Below are 12,453 nucleotides of genomic sequence, written 5' to 3'. Positions count from 1 at the left end.
ATCAGGACGCAATACAGTGAGGAAACATAGGGCTCACCCCTGATGTCAAACAGTCCAGAAAGGATATATATAAGAGACAGTCTTATGGGTCACTAGCTACATGAATGGGAAAGATAAATACTGGAAAGTACTTTAAATTGAATTGCAGAAGTAGGACAAGGGAATACTGGTTCAATTAATAAAAGATAGGCTTAATACAAGATAGGACTGATGTCAGGAAGCTCTTCACACAAAGAGAGATCATGAATAGGAAGAATCCAGGAAGAATCCTGGATTGACAGGTATGTAATCTTTTAAGAACAGCTATATGCTGAAATGGAAGGGCTTTAGGATCTATTTGGATGGATAAATTAAAATGGCCTGATTGCCCACCCTGATCTATAATTATCTTGTGATCGCCTGATGCTTAAGATTCTTCTGATCACTGCCTTCCTTTGTGAATCTTTTCATTTTGAAATATTATAAAAATGAATTATATTTACATAATGTAGAAACACATCTCATAGTGCTCCACAGAGGTATAATTGAACAATGGATGCTGAGCAGAAAAAGAGATGTATTCAGAAGGGAAAAAGATGGGTTTTCAAGGGAGGGCGGGGGTCTTGAAGGAGGGGAGGCAAACTGAGAGGCAGACAGGTTTAAGAAGGGAACTCCAACTGTGGTACGAGGTGGCTGAAAGCACAGCACCAATGGTCAGCCTAAGGGATGGGGAAGGCAGCGGAGTTCAGAGGGTTATGATCCCGTGGAGACCAACAAACAAAAAGAACCAAACTTACCTAATGACCCCAATGAAACATACCAAATGACAAGATTTCACTTCTATAACTTATACTTTAACAATTAAACCAAAATCAACATAAACAGAAATTAACAGGGAATTTTTAGTCAATATAAACTATAAATTACTTATTAAATAATGGACATAAGAAAGATGAATCCCACGGTTTTCTCAGGTAGTCCATTCAGCATCTATGGCAAAAATTTCAGCTACAAAGTTCTTCAAAACTCTGTCTTCCTCAGGCCAGGATTTTATGGCCCCTCCCTCCCAGCGGGATATTGCAGTCCCACCAAACTGAATGGAGATTTAAATGGCTCGCTGCATCCATTGGGGGGAGACACGCTGTGGTGGGACTGTAAAATCCTAGCCCAGGTGGCATTCCAGTCCTTTTACTTTGAGGCTCTGGTCACAAAGTCCCATCCAACAGCAGCTTTATTCAACCCATGTTCCATGAGCACAATTTCCACCAAAAGGCATACTTTCCAGGTCCCTCTCAGCTTTGCTCATGGATGCAGCCTATTGGATTATCTTTGTGCCACAACTTTCTTCTCCTCACAGCCTGCCTGCTCTGAACTGCACTGCCCAGATAATTTCATAATTCTGTCTTTTTTCTTGGTTTCAACTAGCTTTCATTTCCCTAGCAACCTAAAGTCACAGTCAAGTTTCCAGAAACTTGAAATTTTACTTTTTCTTTCAGTCAGAGACTATCTTAAAAAAACACAAGCTTTGCAACCAGAGTTAGTGCACCCAACAAAACGTTTGACAAGATATCTGTGCAACAGCTCCCACATGCTTTCCCACTGATCCAGCAAATCACAGATTTTATCACAAGGGTTAGAGGAAAAGAGATATTGGGGAGAATGGCTGTAGGGCTATAGGAAGTTACAGAGATAAAGGGAGATGAGAACATGAGGAATTTAAACATATTGTTCTCTTATATAAAAACAGAAAATGCTGGAAATACCCAGCAGGTCAAGCAACATCTGTGGAGAGAAAAACAAAGTTAATGTTTCAGGTCATGTTCTTTCGTCAGAACTAGTTAAAGTTAGAAATGTAATAGAATAGATTTTAAGGAGGTGGACTGAGGGAGTGGAAAGAAACAAAAAGGAAGATCTGCAGTCATGTGGAAGACAGGAGGCATTAAATGACAAGAGGTCGTGTAGAGCCAAAGAGAGGCACAAGTAAAGAAATAAAAGATGAGTCCAGGGGAGTATGAATGGCTGAATAATGAACAGCAACAATCCAAAGGCAAAAGCCAGAAAAACAAAATTAAGGCCAACACGTGTAAAGAAAAGGAAGCAAAATGGGTTAGCAGAGATTATGGTCTGCAATTGTTGAACTCAATGTTGAGTCCAGAAGGCTGTAAAGTGCCTAACTGAAACAAGAGGTGCAGCTCCTTGAACTTGCTTTGAGCTTCACTGGAACACTTCAGTTTTCTGAGGATGGAGGTGTCAGTGTGAGAACAAGGTGGAGAATTAAAGTGACAGGCCGCAGGAATCTCAGAGTCATGCTGGCAGACTGAATGGAGGTGTTCCACAAAGCGGTCACCCAATCTGCGTTTGGTCTCCTCAATGTAGAGGACACTGTATTGTGAGCAGTGAATACAGTATACCAAATTGAAAGAAGTACCCGTAATTTGCTGCTTCACTTGCAAGGACTGTTTGGGGTCTTGGACGGTGAGGAGAGAGGAGGTAAAAGGGCAGGTGTTACATCTCCTGTGCTTGCATGGAAAGGTGACATGGGAAGGTCATGGGGTATTGGGGTTGATTGAGGTGTGGACCAGGGTGTCATGGAACGAATGGTCCCTACGGAATGTTGAAAGGGGAAGGGAGGCGAAGATGTCTTTGGTGGTGCAAATGGCGCAGGATGATGTGATCAATATGGTGGCTGGTGGTGTGGAAGGTGAGGACAAGGGGAGTCCTGTCGTGGTCTGGGAGGGAGGGGAAGGTGTAAAAGCAGAAGTGCGGGAAATGGGTCAGACATAATCAAGGGCTCTGTCAACCATGGTGGGTTAAGGATTCCTCAGTTAAGGAAAAAGGAAGACATACCAAAAACACTGGTGTGGAATGTTGCAATCAGAGAATGGAGATGGAAACACTGGGAGAATGAAATGGAATTCTTATGAAGTGCAGGGTGTGAGGAAATGTAGCCGAGGTAGCTATGGGATTTGGTGGATTTATAATGAATATTTGTTGACAGCCTATCCCCAGAAATGGAGACAGAGAAGCCGAGGAAAAGTCGAAAAGTGTCAGAGATGGATTGGGTGAAGGTGAGAGAAGCGAGGAATTTGGAAGCAAAGTTGATGAAGTTTTCCAATTCAGGGTCAGGTTTTTCCAGCATTTTCTGTTTTTATTTCAGATTTCCAGCATCTGCAGTATTTTGTTCATGGTTAACTGTTCTCTTTAGGCTTTAGGTTGTTGCAGATTTTACTCCGTATTTACTGGCAATTAACAGGCTGCTAACACACAGGATCATTAACAAAAGAGTAACACATCGATCAGAATTCATTTTCAATAAGAAGTTTCAGTATTCGCCAGTCAGCAGTAATTCATGACATTAATTAAATGATTTAGCAGTTAGGTTTAATAATATCAAAGGCATATAAGGGAACAAGATGCGCATTAAGAAACAGACATTTTTCCCCAAAGAGCCATTTATATTGATACATGTAATACATTTTCCAAGCGGAATACAAAAGAGAAAACTGTCACAACCATTGCTGTATCATTATTAAGTTCATAACATTGTGGTATTAGGGTGTTCAGGACTGAAAGGTTTAATGTGGAACTGGGGAAACTGTACCACCCACATGATGATGTAAAGGGAATCACATGATTAGTAGTAGTCTGGTAGTAGCCTGAATGGAGGTAGCTCATGACTTGGACTGAAGAAGCCTACTGCCTTGTATATCTGTACGTAGTTATGTTCTACAATAAATAGTTACTGTTCAGATCTTATGCCTCTGAACTTCTTCCTAAGATAACCACAACAACACACAACATAACGGAAGCAGATGAAGGACTGCAAAATCTCCGATAATTAAAATGGAAAAACCTGAAAAAAATGCGCCAAAACGGGAGACTTTGATGAAATAATTGGAAGTCGCCAAAAAAGCACCATAACAGAGGTGGAGGCTGAGAGGCAGAGAAGAAATCAACTGTGCAGCTCAAGAAGGACTCCACCATAGCACATGGATGTCCGTTGAAAATCCTGATCAAACACCAGAGTTAAAGAACCTAGCAACGATCGAAGAAGGGTGAACAAACTTTTAAAAAGGCTTCAATAAGCTTCTAAACAAGGCGCAGTAACCAGGCAGCACTGGGAGACAGTTCATTTTTAAGCGCATGGCTTGAAACATGCTGTAACCCGCGTCCAGAATTGGCGCTATAACATGTGGCGATCACGTGGTGTAAAAAAAGGAAGAAGAAAAATTAGTTACTAAATTTGATCCTCCAGTGACAGCAAAGTAACTAACTGGCTATCATAATCATTTTAATGATTTTTCCTGAGATTCGGAGAAGGTTTGAAACAGCTCAGTAACCGCGATGGTTATCTGAGAAACCCTGATCAGCACGGGAAAACTCAATTACTGCAGCACCATTTAAAAAATTTAAGGCAAGCCTCTCCTGGGCTGGAAACAGCGATGGATTTAAAATTTACTTTGCCAGGCCAATTTGGACAGATGGAAGGGACAGACCAGACATAGAATTGGGCATGAGGAAGGAAGGGATTTTTAAGATACAGAATTGCATCAGGATTAAATAATAAATCAGAGGCTGAGCAAATTAATACATTGTTGAATTCAATTGGTGCAATTGCTGACAATGTGAGAGCCAGGCAAGGCATTGATGAATCATCTGACAAATTTGAAGAGATCATCAAATCCTTTGATGATTAAGAACATTAGAACATAAGGAAAAGGAACAGGAGTAGACCATTCGGCCCCTCGAGCCTGCTCCGCCATTCAATAAGATCATGGCTGATCTTCTTGTGTTTCAGTTTGCATGTTCCCATGAACCCCAATAACCTTTGATTCCCTTGCCTAACAAGAATCTATCTACCTCTGCCTTAAAAATATTCAATGATCCCCGCCTCCACCACCTTCTGAGGCAGAGAATCCAAAATTCGCACAACCCTCTGAAAGAAAAAATTTCTCCTCATCTAAGAGGGTGACCCCTAATTTTAAAACAGTGCCCCTTGTTCTGGACTCACCCACAAGAGGAAACATCCTTTCAACGTCCATCTTGTCAAGCCTGTTCAGGATCTCGTATACTTCAATCTTAAATACTTTAGCCTAAGGAGTAACAACATTTTGGAAAGAGCAAAGTTTAATAGAAGGGTGCAAAAGCCTGGCGAACCCATGGATACCTTCAACAATGATTTGTATCAGTTGGCTTAAGGCTGTGAATATGGGCCTGAACTGTACCTTTGGCGGGCGCGCGTGATTGGTGGGCCCAGGAGCGGTTGGGAAATGGGCCCGCAACCTCGATTGGCCTCTGACCGCGATTTCACGGCCAATTAACGGCCAGCCAGCGTGAAACATGCGCTGAAATATTAGCGCTGCCGGGGTGGGAGAGGGAAGAGTGCAGACAATGACGTTTCCGTGGGTGCGGGTGAGCACTGCGAGAAAGCTCCCTGAAGGCAGACAGTTGCCTCAGGGAGCTGCAGACCCGAAAATGCTCAAATAAAGGTTAAAAAAGCTGCAAAAAAATATCCATGCATCACAATCAATCACCTGAAAATATAACTGATAAAAACTCTGTCCAGATATTTATTTTTATTTTATTTCATAACGGAAATTTCATTCCACCCTTGGATGAGGATTGATGAAAAATGCAAAGGCCACCTGGCTGATTCACCCATCCACCAGCCGTAGGGTTGGACGGGCCACGAAAAATTGGAGACAATTGCGCTGTTGGGCTTAATTGCCCTCTTAATTGTCGGCGGGTGTGCTTCTGACTTTTGCATGCGTCCGCCAAGTAAAATATCACCCGATTGCGCGGTGACATTGGGACACTTGTCCGACGTCCTCTCATGCAATTTTACTTCCAGTCAGGTCAGACGTGCGCCCGCCCTTCGGACATAAAATTCAGCCCCATGATGATCTTAAGTCTGAGCTGACAATGAGAACGCATCGTAGTTGGCGTAATTGATTACGTCCTTTCTGATTTGATTCAATCCAAAGAAGATATAACTTTTGAGCAGGCGATAGAGATTGTCAAACAATCTGAGGCCTGTCAGTGAGATAAAGCATGGTACAGAATGCTCCTGCAGAGGAAATTAAACAGCTCATTAAACAACAAAATGCTAATGACACTCCAGGGCAAAGAAGACCGTATGCAATTAAAACTCAAGATGGTGGTAAACCATGCCAGCGATGTGGCACTAAAAAGCCTCACAGGTACGAACAATGTCAGCAAGCATGGCAGAGTGCATCCACTGTAAAAGACTGGGACACTTTCAGAAAATATGCAGATCAAAAACCTCTAAACATTGAGGATCACCAGCGAATCTTTGCACAAAAAGCCACCAACAAAATAGAAGAGTCACAGCAAAATGAAGAACAACAATGCTTCCTAGGTGAGATTAAAGGTCCCAGTGTGCCTTTTGGAATGTTGGCATATGTGTCAATGGTCACATTACTCATTTTAAATTAGACACAGGAGCAAGTGTGACAGTCCTGTCTGATAGAGATCAGCTAGCCAACCTCTGACTGCAGGCATTATATAGCCTGGGAGGGATCAGAGTACCAGTTACAGGCATGTTTCTAGAACTGCTCCATTATGGGAACAAGCAGATACTGGAGACGCTATACGTGATTCGTAATCAGGAATTTTCGCTCCTGAGCTGAGATGCCTCTGTTGCCCTCAACCTCATCAAAACAGCAGAAAATGTCAAGGACTAGACAGTCATTGAGTATGCCAAATTGGAGACTCTCAAACTGTCCAACAGCACTGATGACCTTGACTGGGACTTCAGTGTAGAATTTTTGACACTCATTGCTGAGGCAGATAATCCAGCTCCTTTCCAAACAGATGAAGGTAACCTTCTTCAGCCTGCAGAGGAAATGGACCAGCTGGATCAATGAGCAGCTGAGTGGCTCTTCATTGCTCGGTGAATTGTCAGAGATCATCAAAGTTGAATGCCAGGTGCGAGGAATTGCTGGTACACCCTGCATTCATCTGTCAATATTGACCCCTTATTAAGTACATCCACACACATTCATCCGCCAGCACTGGTGGCCCAGGGTGCCAAAATAACCAAAAGGTTTCAGAACTAGAAACAAAATGAATCAGATGAGGTCTACTTCCTCTATGTTAGGGAATACTGACCTTCCTAACACATCGGGGTTGCTGTAATCGGAAGGATAGCAAGGCATTAATCAAATGCCTTCCCCACCTCAGGAGACCATAATCCAGGATTCCACAAAACTTCAGGAACCAGGGGCTACACAGACTCATTGCTTTAAAGGCAAAGTATGGTGGAAAAAAATCGTTAAAAAGAACCAGCGTTAATTCAATGAACAAGGATAGGTAACATAGTCAACGTAAAGAAAGGATAAGCCCATGACATCCAACCGTGAAAGGGAAGCTATTGATGGGGAAAACTCCAACAGCAAGGAGAGGAAGAAAATGATCAAGTGTTGAACCTCAAACAAACAAAACACCAAATACTACAACTTCTACTTAAGAACAGCCAAGCCAGAACAAAGAAATCCAACTTGAAACCATCAATCCTCCAAAAGAACACGATCAGGGAGAGTAGTGAAACCTACAGACTGTTTAAACCTGTGAAGTCAGAGACTTGGGAAGAGAAGGAATAGCATGTAAATATAAATGTAAATATGTTTGGATAAAGGCTTGGAGGGATGTGTAGTCTTAGGGTGTTCAGGACTGGAAGGGTTACTGTGGGACTGGGGAAACCATATCACACACATAGTGATGTAAAGGGAGTCACATGACTATTAGTCGTCTGGTAGTCATCGGAATGGGGATATGGTTTGGACTGAAGAAGCCTTGTATATCTGTGCATAGTTATGTTCTACAATAAATAGTTAGTGTTCAGGCTCTATGACTGGAATCTTCCAGTGCCCCTCCACGGTGGGTTCCCCCCACAGAGAGGCCAGCAAGCCATTGAAATCTCTGTTCACATTGACAGGACCAGAAGATCCCACCAACGTGAGGGGCTGGAGAATTCCTGCCTATGCCTCTGGACCTCTTCTTTAGATAACCACAACAACATGCAACACAGATTACACAGTAAATGATAACTCAGACACAAGTGCAGTCTCTCTTTGGGTGATGGGAATTCTAATTTGTGTTTGTGTTAAATTGGGATATGCATGTGTGTTAGAATTACAGCTATTTTTTCTTAGTGTATTGGCAAAGTCGTGATGTACCATTGATTAACGATATTAGCAGAAATTTAGGCAGCTAAATTGAAATTTCTAACCAAATGTCTTACCAAATTCCAATGCTAATTGGATCATGTAGACCTAGATCTCTATAATGGCACAGCAGTAGATCATTTGAGAAGTAATCATGAGAAGTAATTCATTTTCTTGTCACCATAATTTCTCTCAAGTTGTCTAAGATAAAGAAATGAGCAAGAAAAAAATGTGTTGTGGAGAAGTTGCAAGATTCTCATTTGAAAAGCTCCCAAGTGTTTCTTTTAAACCACAATTAGAAACGGAATGCTATAAGAGATACACTCATAATCCTGCTTGAGCAAGCCTTACCTTGACAACAATACAGCATGTAGGTAGAAGACAATGGGCTGGATTTTCGTGGGGTCAGGAAGACTCAATGGAGGGGTGGTGAGGACCCTATCCTAGGATCCCTGACCCAAATGCAGGGGTTTCCAATTTCCAGGAGCGTCTTTTAAAAGTGTGGGCTGGTTCAGGTCACGAGCCTGCAACCTCCACTCCCAGCCTGGCTGGGTCTAATGTGAGGATAGGCATGTCCTAGCCCTCCACAATTTTCATGGAATCGGGCCAGCTTTTCAAAGATTTGTGCTTCATGGCACCTCAGAAGTGTCGTGAACCATAGTGTACGCAAAGGAACCTTTTGAAAGGTAAATTCAAAAGGTCCTCCTCATTACCTCCATGCCAAGGTATGCCTCCTTATCCACCTGTGGTCCCTAATGCCCCTATGCCAAGGTATGCCCCCATTCAACCCCTATGGTCCCTCATGCCCCCTATTCCAAGCTATGGCACTTCCATACCCATTCACCTACTTGACACTATATAGAACCAATGAACCCTATAGTGGCAATAGGATGTGTAAATAAAATCTTTTAAAAAGTCATTCATTGATAACTTCCCATTTTCTTTTAAAAAAACTCCTTTTTACTAGAGGTTAATAAAAGTGTAAATCATTCAGACTTTTAAAAGTATCAGTAGCTGAAACTGTAAGCACTTGAAACCACTTTATCTTGTGTAAATAAATATTATGTAATTGACAGAAGAAATCAGGGAACCGGGACTATTAATCAAGTAATATTTTCCCTGGGGCCTGGATGTTTCAGTACTCTAATGGGTTTGTGGGCTCTCAGCCAAGCCTTATTATGCATTCTTGGTTGAGAGCCCAGACATCCATTAGAGTGCTGAAGCACCTGAGACCCAGGGGAAACATTGTTTAATTGACAACTCTGGCTCTTGGATGTGTCAGGTGGAATCTTGTGCTGCTCCCTGGGGCATGAAGCAAGGTGAGTGATGGAACTTTATTGCGTGGGATACCAAAAATAAGCTTCCTAATGGCAGGGTGAAACTAAGGTATTAAGTTCTCAGAAGTTTGAAGGCAGGTTAAGCTTCCCAACAGCAAATGTCTGGAAGCCTTTTAGCATGCATCTACATGTCATCCACGTTCATTAAAAGGCAATCTCACCAGAATCAAGTGCACCTTTCAAATTAAGTTATCTTCGAGTGCAAAATATGTGCCTTCAGATCCATGATTGCAATTAAGCGGTGTGAAGCAGGCAATGTAATGTACTTACTGGAGTTGGAATGAATATCTGCTGCTTTTTCTTCTTTGGGTAGTTTTGTTCCATGTCAGGTGATGGTTGAGATCTGGTGGCGGCAGTCAAAAGGCAATGGTCAGGGATGTCTAAGGTAGGGAGGGAGAGGGAGGGAGGGAGGCTGCAGTGTAATGGACATGGGGCAGGGCTGTCTGAGACAGAGAGTGAGGGAGGGAGTGAGGCTGCAGTCTAAGGGCATGGGACAGGAGGAAGGTGGGAGGGAGGCTGTCCAAGGCAGGAAGAGAGGGAGGAAGGGAAGCTGCGAGGGAAGGCAAGGGTGCAGGGACGTGCAGAGGATGGAAGTGCCTAGCATCATGGGTGTGGCCATTTTGTAGCAGGGAGTTTTTTGGGCAGGGCTGGTCGATAGATAGTCCTAAAGGGCGGGGTCAGTGCTTTCATCGTGGGTCCTGGGGGTTAAACTGAGGGTACCGGGAAGCGGAACGAACAGTCACATTGAGAGGGAGGACTGGAATGCGATAGGGTGGCAGGTCTAGGATCATGGTCGGGTTTTGGATGGTCTCATGGGGGTGTGGGTTTACAGAAACAAACAGAACAGGTGGCATGGATAAAGGGAGGGGTCGGAGTCATTGTGTGCATGGGGATAGTTACAGGTGTGGGCACAGAGAGGAGAGAAGGCATGTAGAGGATGAAGGTTATAAGGTCAAGGATAATAGGGGGAAGTTGAAGGGCAATGGAGTGAATGGGAATGGTTATATTCGGTGGGTCGGGCTGGTGGGTGACGGGGAGGGTAGATGGTGGAGGGGGTCTGAAATGTGATGCGCACCATTTTTTTTTAAGGTCTTTTGGAAATGCAGTTGCTCTGAAAGTGCGAACCATCAAAGTGGGAAGAGGGTTGTTTTGGGTGGGTGGAGTTAATGGTGAACACAACTTGCTGACTAAAGGGACATCCTAATAATCATGAGTTAAATGGATGAGAGCCCTTGTCAAGTAAGTTCTCATCTTTATGGTCACTCTCCAAACACAGTAGCATTGCTGCCTGACTCATGGGTCATATTCAACTGAGATTCCAACAAGGTTGGGAGAAGGAGGAGAGGCTTTGCTACCTGCTGGGTTGCCAGCTGCATTCCAAGCCCCCAACTGTACAAATGATGCCCAATGTTTAAACTCACACATGTCAGGATACTCAGGGATGCCACTACTGTTGACGTGACACAATAACTTGTGTATTCATAAGAGCACATCATCCTAAACTGATTGGGAAAAAAGTGTGATGCCTTTAAGTGCATGCAACCATTGCAGCAACTGGCAGCATAATGAAAATACAACATACATGAATAAAGTGCAATTAAACATATATTTATAAGTGTATTTCATATATACAGTGAATAGGTACCTATGCCACCTTTGTTTAGTTATACTTTCTTAATCTTTCTTGTCTTATCACTACACCTAGGTGCAGCCCCAACATCCACAGCTGATGCGGAGGCGACCTGCTGACCGCTAGACCTTAGCGATCGTTCTTTGGTGGTCTGAGGCCTAGAGGACTCTGGCCTGCTGAGGGTTTCTTGAACAGGTGCAGGTGCAGGTGCAACCTCCTTGGCCTGACCTGCTGAAGTTGATGGGGTCACTGGCAGAAGGGAGGTGGAGTGGCAGGGCACCCTTAGAGTGTCCTGGACTGAAGCCCCCGGGGTGCCTTAATGGCGCTCCTCCTTCCTGTCGGTGCATAATGGCACCTCCCTGACTCCTTGAGGAGAATGGGGACCTGGAAGGAGGTCAAGGTGCCCCATCCCCCTCATGGCTAGCCATTGCTACAATGCACCCATGGCTAGAGTGACGGAGTGCAGGTCCGAGCGTATATCCAGCAGCCACTGTGTGTTCTGCTGGACCTGGCTCTCCATAGCAGTCACCACTCTTTCCATCAGGGTGACCAATCGTCACGGATTTCCTGGGACTACCCTGTAATTAAGTCTTTTGTCCCATGTCCCGGGTCATGCCTTCCCAGGATGCATTTTGTCCAGGAATTCAACTGTGTCCACTAGTCTTTCTCTGAGGATGCATCCACCAATCTTTTATCTGCGCGCGTGTTGGCCAGTCTTCAATTTGTGCATATGTTAACCTTATTTTTTATCTGCACATATGTGGGCCAATTGTTTTTGCGTAGTATCAGCCTCTGAAGTGCCATGATTCATGTTTGGTGGTTCTGAGCAAGTGCCCAGGGTGGGGGTGGGGGGTCAAGCTGCCCCTTCCCTCCCCCCATCACAGCTCTGGCAGCTCCCCTACCACTCCTACAGCTCTTGCAGAAGACCTCCCCCCACCCGTCCCCCCACCTCCTGCTCTTACAGTTCTGCCAGCAACCCCCCCTATCCTCCATAGTTACAGCTCTGGCAGCAACACGCACCGTCCAACCATACCCCGCAACCACTCTGCTCTCACAGCTCCGGCAACACCTCCCCAGCTCTTATAGGCTCTCCGTCATGTCAAAGTGTTCCTCAAATTTTTCGCCTAGGGTTGGTCACCCATTCCATGGAGGCAGCCAAGCACTTATATGCCCAAGCCATGACAGCATTCAGAACTTCGATGGGCTTCTCCACCTTTTGCTCAAGTCTGCACATGGCCCCTGGCATCTTTGCCAGATGTTCCCCTGCCTATCTCTGCATCTCCAACGTGTATCTTAAGGCTGAATACAGAAGCTCATCATC

The sequence above is a fragment of the Cetorhinus maximus genome, chromosome 8 (genome assembly GCF_964194155.1).
Source record: "Cetorhinus maximus chromosome 8, sCetMax3.hap1.1, whole genome shotgun sequence".
NCBI lineage: Eukaryota > Metazoa > Chordata > Chondrichthyes > Lamniformes > Cetorhinidae > Cetorhinus > Cetorhinus maximus.
Note: the sequence above shows the minus strand (reverse complement) of the source record.